An 11700-nucleotide genomic window follows, 5' to 3' on the forward strand; every position below is an offset into this window, starting at 1 on the left:
GCTCACAATATTAAAATAAGTTATTATTTTATATGAATGAAATTAAAATGTATTAAATCATTTAAGATTTATTGAAAGATTTTTTATTTTATTCCATAATTCAATTTTATGAATATTTTTTTTTTATACATATATGCAAAGTTTTCTTGTTTTAAACTTTGATGAGACCCATAAAATAAATTACATATTAAGGTATGTTTGGATTAATTAGAAAAATATTTTTCATTTATATATTTTTTATAAAATTTATTAAAACAAAAATAATAAGTATTTGGTTATGTTTTCTCAAAAGTGTTTTCATACACAAGTTTGTTTGGTTTTCTATACGCTCAAAATGTTTCTATTAAAATGTCAAATTACTATAAAAGAATACTATTAAACAATATGAACTGGATACTATAATGGTTGTTGAAGTTAGTCACATAGATGGTCGCTAAAGGTGATAGTTGGAGTTGGTCGCTAGAGGTAGTCGTCGTTGAAATTAGGTGTTAGAGTTGGGTAGTTAGAGTTAGTCACATAGGTGGCCGTCAGAAGCGATCATTGGAGTTTATTGTTGGAGGTAGTTTTCATAGATGATCATCGTCGAAATTGGACGTCAGAGATGGTTGTCGAAATTGTCGTCAAACGAGGTCATAAGAGTTGGTTGGCACCGGGTGGAGCCATTGGAAATGTTGGAGTGTTCATTTTTTCAACCATCGAGTTGTAAACAGTGTTATTGTAGCAAAATGGAGGGTTAAAGTAACCTTCACACCTCATTATCTTAATACACGATCCAAATGCTAAGTGTGCTATTATAACCCACTCAACCCATTCTAAATTAGTACCCCAAACACCCCTTATCTTTTGTCCATTTTGGTCTTTGTACCTTGAAAATGTTCACTTTGGTCTTTGTACTTCTTATAAATGAGCATTTTAGTTCCTCCATTTTCATTTTTTATTTCATATTTAAAGGACTAAAATGAACTTTTGAAAGTATATGAACCAAAATGAACTAAAGTGAAAAGTATAAAGATCAAAACAAACATTTTCAAAGAACCAAATCCAAGAGTACAAGATCAAACAAAATACTATATAAACTTGTATAATTCTTTATCTATCATATTTTATATATTTAAATATATATAATTTGTTTAAATACTACTTTCATCCATAGACTTTTGGTTACTTTTAGTTTTATAACTTCATCTTAGTTTCTACTTTGAAAATATTCATTTTGGTCATTTACTTTATTAATCTTTGTTTATTTTGGTTATTATACTTTGAAAATGTTCATTTTGATCATTGTACTTTTAGAAAATGACCATTTTGATCCTTTCATTTTTATTTTCACTTTTTTATTTTTTTTCTATGGGACTGAATGAGTCATTTGAAAAATTCAAAAATCAGAACCAAAATTGAATGTACAATGACCAAATGAAATTTGAAAGTACTATGACCAAAAGGAACAAAAATAAAAAAAAGTGAAGGATCAAAAGGAACGATTTGAAAGAATCAAATCCAAAAGTACAAAGATTAAAGGGGGATTTTCAAAAACAGAAAAATAATGGAAACTATTTATAGAAAATAGCAAAATTTTAATCTTTTTTTATAGAGGCTGATAGAAGTCTATCAATATTCATTAGTAATAGAAACTGATAAAAATTTATTATTGATAGAAATCCATTAGTATTTATCCGTGTTTTTTTTGCTATTTCTATAAAAAATTTAACATTTTTTCTATATGTGAAAATTTCTCAAGATCTCAAAATACTATTTAAATCTATATAATTTTTTATCTATTATATTTTACATATTTTAAAAAATAAACATTTTAGTTCTTTTTTGAGATATATTTTCATACTTTAGACATTATAATTTACCGTTATTAAAGTATTTAAGAGTTTTTAAAAAAAAATCTCTAAATAAAATTGATTACATCAATAAATTTATCAAGTAAAAGTAATGAAATTTATCCAAAAAATAATAATAATAATAATAATAATAAATAAGAAAGCAGATTAGGATGAGTTACTAGGATGGCGAGTGTGTTGATGCTGGCCGCTTGGACTACTTAGTAGAGAGGGTGTCGGGTCCTACAACATTGACTTCATTCAACAAGTTACACCTTCGACCATGTAGCAGCTTAGAAGTCTCGCATCCATGTATAATATAAAGAATCCACCATTCATGAATTACATCAACGCCCTAGAACTAATGAAAATCAGCCTCATACGATAACAATACACATAATTGTAATGACAAACAAAAGTTCAAAGAGAATTAAAAACAAGGGAAAAATGACAAAAGGTATCTGTCCGTCTTGTTTGTTGCCAACATAGCATTCAACCTTGAGCTCCTGACTCTCGTTTTTAAGTTCTTAATCACTCTCTGTTCGTTCCCGATATCAAAACCCTTTGGAACCTCTATTTCGGATCTCTCTTCACTTCCAACACTCTCTAAAATCGATCCCTCGAATATCATAATGAAAAAAGCTTCAAAGTTATAAAATTAACATTAGCATTGCTACCCTACTCTGGTAACTCGCTTTGCTTCACTTTTTTCTTTTTTTTTTGAAGCCTCTTTTTACATTTTGAATGGTTGTCATGCTCACCAAAGCTATAAAGTCTATATAGAACGAAGCTTAAAAGCTATAATAAAGATAATGATAACATGCAACACACTCGTTTGAGTATTGCAACGCTTCCTTTTTGGCATTTTGGTTCCCAATCTTCATCTTTTCCATGCCTTAGACTCAAAATTGAGTCTGTAGACTCTCTTTTCTCCGTTATTACTTAAAAGTTTTCCACTTTGGTATGTATGCTTAATTCCTACCAAATCAATAAAGAAAAACATCGAAACATATAACTATCGATAAAAACTAACTAAAATTCTAAGTTCTAGAAAGAACTTTTTTAGTACTCTTCACCGACATGGATTCCAGAAGCTCATTAATTATATACAACTAAATTAAGAGGCCATAAATGTCAGTGGAGGTGGTGATGATTGAAAATTTGAAGTAGAGATCATTGAGAAGTCTTAAATCATCAATTGACCCAAAAACTTAAAGTTAATATGTAAAGACAAATTTAATCTTATATTATCTAACAAGAAGGATGGTGAGAGGGACTGAACTAGTGAGAGTAGATGATTCTATTTTAAAAATGGGAGTGATGAGCACATTTATCAACCCCAACTAGAAATGAAGGTCGTGACTACACATTGGAGGAGGGAGGGGAAGAAGGAAGAAGGAGAAAGTAAGAGAAAACCGAATGCAATGCAAGGACCAACTAAACCATTTTTTCGAACACATCTAATGTTAAAATGTTGAGTATAAAAATTTAGGACCGCAATACTACCAAATTCAAACCTTAAGAACTAAAAATGTATTTAAAACAAAATAATCATTAGCAAACAAATATAATATCAAACTACAAAATGAAAAAAATATTGATTTATACCCTAAATTCTAAGGGATATCAATTTAAATCTTGCACTAACAATATTGTATCAATTTAAACTCTAAACTTTTGTAAGTGTATCCATTTACATTTTCAATTACATTCCATTTAGAAAAACTTCATGTGAAACGATTCATAATTGTATCAATTAGACCCCCTAAACTTTCATAAATGAACCAATTTAGACTCTTAATCAAGATTTCATTTGAGAATCGTCCATACATGTACTTTAATTGTTCATTTTGTAAAACTGATATTTGAAGAAATCTACATACGTTTGAGAATCAATGCATAGATGATTTTCAAAAGTAATTACAATGAAGGTTCTACATTGATTGACTTATGAAAGTTTAGGATACTAATTGACTCAAAATATAAGTTTCCTATGATATTAGTCAAAAGAAATCTAAAAAAAAGACACACTTTATAGCTCAATATTTTAATTGATATAACCCAGAAATTTAATTAGTATAAATTAATAATTAGTCAAACAAAAAATTAAAATGAAAATTGTGATAAGACAAAATCTTAATCCAAAATACATAATGAATTAATCACTTATAGGACACATAAATATTAATATAAACACAAAGTTATTAAATAAATGGTATTTCATATTGTCTTGCATTGATTCCAATGAAAATGGCTTATTAGAGAAGTAAGGCTAATAGTAGTAGTGGTAAAGCCAAAAAAACCCAACCCAAGCTTAGCTGGATCTAATGTGCCACCCATCTCTTTTTCTATTCTCATTACAACTAATATTTAAAAAATGATAACTCCACCTTCCTTCATCACTTTTTAGATCTATATACTTTTCATTACACTATTTAGAACATATTTTCACAACTTTAGCAAATTTTCCCCTTTTTTTTTTCTTCCTTAGGTTACACTTTTTGATATATTTCCTCTAATAATGCCTCATCCATGAAAATCTTCTTACATGATTTCAGTTGTATAATCAATTTGAAAAGATTTAAACCTTGAATGAAATCTTTAGAGTTGACCTTGATAATCTCCATTAGATTATTAACTTAAAAAAGTAATTGTAAATATAAGTGGAATGCATATTAACTCATGATTATTATGTTTATCCTAATTAACACATATTTGAGTTGATCATTGATTGTGTAGCTAAAAATATTACTTTTAAAAAAAATGAGTTCCTAAACCAATGTTATACTTTTTAAAAATTGTTAAATAGAAAAGGTTATCTATTGAAATTTGTCAATTATATAATCAATATAAATAAGGTAGCTCTCCTAATGGTGTTTTGTAAAAAGATCAATGCAATTGTAGTTTGTGATTTCTTATATATGTCATAATATAACAATTTTTTCACCTCGACACGATAGAATAAGGAATTCAAATTTCTGACTTATTGAAGATTTATATTTTAACTAGTTGGGTTAGACTCAGATTAATATGTCAAAATATATATTTAAATGTATCTAAATTCAAATATCATTTAATTGTATGTCTTATAATTTAGGTACTCAATTTTTAGCAAATAAATTTTTCTAAATAGTCAAGAAACTCTACCGAAGCATTTGTTTTGCAATTTGCATGAGTTCCATTACAATACATATTCAACTATTGGATTTAAATTGCATTTTTAGTTGAGTTTAAATCGTTGAAATTAAAATTTTAAATTAATAGTTAATCTATTGATCAAACACCAATTTCTATCCAAAAGTCGATGTTCGATCTCCACCTATAATTATTGAACTATGTTGGAGTATATGGTCAGTTACATGTAACTCTACAGTTTACAAATGTAGGACTTCAAACCAAGTACAACTCGATTATTTCTTGTTGGGATTCATGTTTCCCATTGCTTCCTCCCAATTTTCCTTGAACTTGGACCCATCCATGAACTTTGGTCCTTGCCCGAGGTGATTCTCAATAAACTAAATTTAGATCTAATATTTCTATACAAATGGTAAATTTCAAACCTTTTCCTATAATTTACATACATTTATTTTTCATTCATGACACCTTACTTATTTTGAGCAATTATTACATGGAAACTTAAAGTTTAAGTTTACTAGAATGTCATAAAATTCACAAATTTTCACAGTGCCTAACCTTTAAGATTTTTTGTAATATAAATATAGTACAATAGAGTTTTGATTATGCCATTTTTATTAAACTTAAACATTAGTATATTTAAATCGTACCATTTATGTAAATACCTCAACAAAATTTCTCTCAAGAAAAATAGAAAATTTATCATAAAAGTAAAATAGTTCTTGTATATGAGAATTAAAAACCAAATCAAAATTACTTAAAATATATAAGAATAGAAAAAAGAAAAAAAATAATAATAAGTGTGAAGCTTAAGGTACCAAAATATAATTTACACCACTAACTTATAGAAACTAGAGATTCCAGTGTATCCCACCCTTTTCAATTAGGATATTTTATAATAATAATTATTAACAAAATGGAAAATAAAAATTAAAATAAAATTCAACTCTGAAGCTGTGAGACATTTGCGCTCCATTTTTGAAATAGACAATGCCCGTGATTTAACAAAGCCTCACTCTCAAAAGAATCTTGGTTTTATGCTCTTCCTCTTCTTCTTGTTCATTCAGATTTCTGAAAAATTCAAAAACTTCACTCTTTTCTTTCATCATTTCTTCTTCAATGAAAGGGGAGGAGCATGATAATTCTGTCAATCTGGAGAGGCAGCCTCCCAAATGACCACAGAACTCGCTGTTCTCGCGGTTGTCTTGATATCTCTGCAGCTGCATTGGGCTGTAGATGCCCTCGGATCTGCCTCCACCGTCGCCGTCGCGTATGGCACCTCCACCGTTTGTGGCATTTCTGCAGGCAAGCAAAGCCAGAGAATTCAATGCTATAGAGGAGATCAAGTGACCTCCATTCTACCCCAGGTCTCCTTTGAAGCAATCTCTGGTGGGGAGAGCTTCTTCTGTGGTCTTCGAATCGGTGGGTTCAGTCTTCATTGCTGGGAGACTGATGCCGGGTTTTCGAATTACAGTTTCCAACCTAAACGTATTTACTACAGCACCAACTTCCCATTGACTGATCTGGCTGTTGGTGATGCTCAAGTTTGTGCAAGAGAGGTTAGTTCCGGAAAAGCCAGATGCTGGAGGGGAACAGACAGAGTAGGGTCTTTATTTCCTTCGCCTGATGCAGCATTGGACTTTCAGACAATCACATCTGGAAGAGGGTTTTCATGTGGGATTCTGAAGAACAACAGAACAGTATGGTGTTGGGGGAGCAATGGAATTGGATCAAAGATTCAATCTCAGTTTGGGAACCTGACAATGGCAAGCTTGGTGGCCGGAGAGTCTCATGTCTGTGGGCTGACAGCGTTGGGCGGTGTTTTAGTATGTAAGGGAAACAACAACACCGGCCAATTGGAAGTTCCTTCTAATTCAGCTCATGAATACTCAGACCTTGCACTGGGAGCGAGCTTCACTTGTGCAATAAGGAAAAAGAATGGGGTGATTACATGTTGGGGTGGAGGAGCAAAGGAACTCAACATTGAAAACAACATCAATGTAAGTGTTTCATTCGAGCTAATCACAGCAGGACCAGACATGTTATGTGGGTTGAAAACAAGTAATTTGACAATAATGTGCTGGTCCAAGGCCAACAGCAACTCACCGGTTATTCTTCCATTGGGGATGATAATCCCTGGCCCTTGTGTTCAAGATTCTTGTAGCCTCTGTGGCATCTATCCAAATTCAGCATTTCTCTGTGATGGGTCAGGAAATATTTGCAAATCTTGCCAGAGAGAGCTCCCATTTGCAGTACCATTGCCAAAGAATCCGAAATCTTCATCAAACCCAGCTTCCACTTCACCTATAAAAGCCAGAAAATGGCTCACCATGACATTTCTCATAGTTGGAGCAACTGGGGCTTTAGCCGGAACTTGTACCATTTTGTTCTGCATATCGAATTGCTTAGCTGTTCGTTCTTCTTGCAACACAACAAATAATCAAGAACTGAACATAAATCCACTAGCCCACATGGAAAATTCCTCCGCTCGGTCATTTTCTCTAATGGAGCTTGCTGCTGCAACAAACAACTTCTCCACTGAAAACAAGATAGGAACAGGAAGCTTCGGAGTGGTTTACAAAGGCGAGCTCTCAGATGGAAGTGAAGTAGCTATCAAAAGAGGAGAAACCGAAGATAACGAGAAAACAGAAGACCCACAAGAGAAACAAAATGCATTTATTTCAGAACTAGCAACAGTATTGCGACTTAATCACAAACACTTGGTGGGCATGGTGGGTTACTGCCAAGAAAACGATGAGCGCCTTCTAGTTTACGAATACATGCCAAACGGTTCCCTCCATGATCACTTACACAACAAAGAAGAAGATGGGTTGTTACTAAATACATGGAAAATGAGGATAAAGATCGCCTTAGACGCAGCCAGAGGAATCGAGTACCTTCATAATTACGCAGTCCCACCAATAATCCACCGAGATATCAAATCCTCAAACATACTACTGGACAGAAATTTCACAGCTAAAGTATCGGATTTCGGATTGTCGTTGATGCGACAGCCGGAAACTTCAACGGAAAGCGCCGTCGGGGGTACAATCGGGTACATTGACCCGGAGTACTACGTATCGAAGATTTCGACGGCGAAAAGCGACGTGTACGGGCTAGGGATTGTACTGCTGGAGCTTTTGACGGGGAAGAAGGCGGTGTTTAAAAATAGCGGGGGCGGAGGTCCGGTGACGGTGGCGGAATTTGCGGTGGCGCGAATTGGGGGCGGCGAACTGTGGAATGTGGTAGATAAGAGGGTTAGGGCAGCAGAGATGAAGGAAGTGGAGGCGGTGGAAATGGTGGCGTATACGGCGATGCATTGTGTGAACTTGGAGGGAGAAGAACGGCCGAATATTACCGACATTGTCGATAATTTGGAGAAAGCTCTTGCTCTCTGTAATGGCGAACTCTGTGACAGTCTCTAATACCATTTTTCCCTTTCTTTTTCTTCTTCTTCTTTTCTAGAATAGATATATATATATATATATTTATCTTGGGGTTTTTGTATGGTTGAGTTAAAAATTTGTGAGCAAATAATTTTTTTTTTTCTCATACTAAAGATCTTTAACATTTTGTTTGCCTCATCTAGGCTTTTTCAAGATTATTTTTTTGCCTTATTTTTGCACTCTCTTTCTTTTGAGTTTTCCCTCTTTCCTTTACAAAAGTTCCCTTTCACTCTCTTAGGTTCTTGAGCTTACTTACTCCTATAACTTAAATAACTTTAAGGAGTAATCTTCCAAGAATCAAGATCGTGAATCTTCTATTAGAATGATAATGTGTTTAATACAAGAGGTGAATGTAACAGAGTTCTATTACAAGAAGAGTAAAAAGGGAATTTACCTAGACTATTGCCTAATTACCCAATTAACCTCTATCATTCTACCCGTCCAACAAGAAAACTTACCTGAGATTTAAAAAGAAAAATTGAAACAATCAAAAAGTGAAATAAACTTGTCCAATGGCATATGATCAAACCAACCTTCTACATTTTGAACAAAATTATTTCGATTAAACAAGTAAAACTGAGGCAAAATTATTATATTGTCACTAAAAGATGAACTTCTCCATCAGTTATAAACTCCAAAAAGAAGTTTTTATCAAACTCATTCAAAATCCTAATCATAGGACCAATCACAAAATAATTAGCTTCGGAAGAAAACCCTCCAAGAATCACATTTTCTTCATCTTTTGCCTTAAGTACTTTGAGTTGTCGCAAACAATTTTCAACACAATTGGTATGTCGTTCTTAGTCAAATTTTTTTATTTTCATCTCAACGTTTAGAGTTTCAATGTTCAATACCTCTTTTCCATCTTCTTTGTTGGATTTTGCTTCTTCACTCGAGACCACTTCCGCATCAACATTTTCAAATTCTTCTTTTTTATCTTCTACTTCATTCGCGTGATTTTTGCCACAATCACCTCTCTCAATTACATGGGTCTCAACAAGATTTTTCTTAAATTTATCTTCAAAATTTTCTATTTGAAAATTTTCCAATCGTGATTCATTTATTTTTTCTTCCATATATGCAATCAATTCGTTCTTGAACTCTTGTAAAGGACTTGATATTTGATCAATATGTTGAGTCATTTTTTCAATGAACGTTGGATTTTTTTTTTTTTTTTTGTTTTCTTTATTTCCTCCAATGCTATGGGATCAAAGTAGTCATTTTGTTGGATTCTTGGGTATGTTTCAATCTCATAGCGGGTATGGGACTCATTCATTGATTTTCTTGATCAACCTTTCTCGATCATGTTTCATAACCAAAAAAGTAATTTCGAGTCTTAACGTTTTACGTGGGTTGTAAAAATCCATTCTTGATGATTTTTTATGATTCTTTAATTCATCTAACTCTCAATCTCTACGGCGATCTCTTGAAAAATGGGTTTGATTGGATCCTTGGGCCTTTTTTCTATATTGTCGACCGCCTTCTTATTCCGTCTCAAAATGCATTAGAAACATAATCGAAGTCACTAGAATCACTAAAATCAAAATTCCAATGTGGATAATGAAAGGTTCTTTGAGAAAATCAGGCATGGACAAAATTAATATGTTGGAATTCTTCTTCTGAATCACTTGAGTCAGAATCCCAGAATTGTTTTTGGAAGTAAAATCGATTTTCTTGCTTATATCAACAACTGAATTTTTCTTGGACATCTTCTTTGATCGGCAATAGTCTATTCTTACAAAATCTTAAAAAATCTTCGGTTTATTGATTCTTCTTTCTTTTTTGAAATTTCAAGGGTTCCCCCTAATTAGATGTATGTTGTTCGACAACGAGCACAACTCACGAAGCTCCCTCTTATGATCAGCGTCACCAAAAGTTTCTCGATCTTCCACTGGCGGTAGTCAACATTGGCCCAAACGGATGCTCTTATACCAAATTGATGTAACCTAAGTAGCCTCAAAGAGTAATCCTCCAAGAACCAAGATTGAGAATCTTTTATTAGAATGATGATGTGTTTCATACAAAATGGGAATGTTCTTATTTGTAGAGTTCTATTATAAGAAGGGTAAAAAAGGAATTAACTTAGAATATTACTTAATTGCCCGATTTGACCGGGGATGGGGTCAAACTGGAGAAAATTTTCGGGGCCCGTCCGGGGACGGTAACCCCACCCCGATTTGATATATTAATGTTTTTATAAATATATATTTATAATATATAACATAATTTATTTATATATATGTTTATAATGTATAGTGTTGGATTGGAGTCCAATATTAAGTATCCAAATTTTAACTGTAAGTCCAAGAAGCCAAGCCCATTTTAATTAAAAAATGGGGAATTCGGAATTAGTAGGGAAATCCCTACAGAAAACGGGGAATGGGTCCTGCGGGGACCCCGTTTCCCCGACGGGGGCGGGGATGGGGGAGAATTTCTCCCATGGGGCCGAGGACGGGGGACGCCTCCCGTCTCACCCCGGTCCCGTTGCCAACTCTACAATTAACCTCTATTCTTTTTACATAGTTTCTCACTTCTACACTTGATTGGTTTCATATATAGAAAAATGTTACACGTATTCAACAACTCCACTAGCTATGCTTCCATGACCCATCTCACAAGTTGCTAGAATAAGAAAAAGTTAATCCAGTCTCGTTGTTGAGAAAGGATGCCAAAGGAAGAAAAAAAAAGTATTTCGATAGAGAAATAGGATCAAAGTTGTGAGAGATAGGAAGAATAGAAAATACTAAAAACAATTTGAAAAATGTTATAAAATCTTATTTTGAAACTCATGCCAAATATCATTTTTGTCTCAATGTATTAAAACTATTTATGTATCAATGTCAAAAAAAAAAAAAAAAAACTTATGTATCCTTTTGTAACACTATTTTTTAAACTTTACATTTTTGGTTTAGGCTAAATTGAAATAAAGTGTTTTTTATAAGAAAAATTATTTTAAATGAACAAATTGTTTAAAATAATAATAATAAAATATAGTAGTCTATCATGACCTTAATAATAATAAAATATAGTAGTCTATCATGACCTATCACAAATAGACAGTAAAATATTACAATATATATATTCATTTTTCTATATTTGAAAAAGAAACTTTTTTTAATTTATTTATTTTTAGAAAAGAAAATTTACATAAATTATGCACCTAATATCTTCCATTGATCAGGGTTTTTTTTTTTAATTCTGCCAACGTGACATAACTGATAAAGTCATCAAATAGTTAGTCTTTCTTTTTCCTTTTTCTTCTTCTTTTTTTTTTTTTTGAAAAAAAAGAA

The 11700-nt window shown here is 32.4% G+C and overlaps 1 pseudogene across 1 annotated transcript; it reads left to right on the forward strand.

Annotated features, from left to right (window-relative positions):
• The first annotated feature begins 5698 nt into the window (after positions 1-5698).
• On the forward strand, positions 5699-8516 carry LOC120082521 (putative serine/threonine-protein kinase-like protein CCR3 pseudogene; annotated as a pseudogene). The gene has a single exon (XR_016531105.1). The product of XR_016531105.1 is annotated as a putative serine/threonine-protein kinase-like protein CCR3 pseudogene (transcript).
• The last annotated feature ends 3184 nt before the right edge of the window (positions 8517-11700 follow it).

The sequence above is a fragment of the Benincasa hispida genome, chromosome 8, assembly GCF_027475165.1.
Source record: "Benincasa hispida cultivar pf3 chromosome 8, pf3_genome.v1.1, whole genome shotgun sequence".
NCBI lineage: Eukaryota > Viridiplantae > Streptophyta > Magnoliopsida > Cucurbitales > Cucurbitaceae > Benincasa > Benincasa hispida.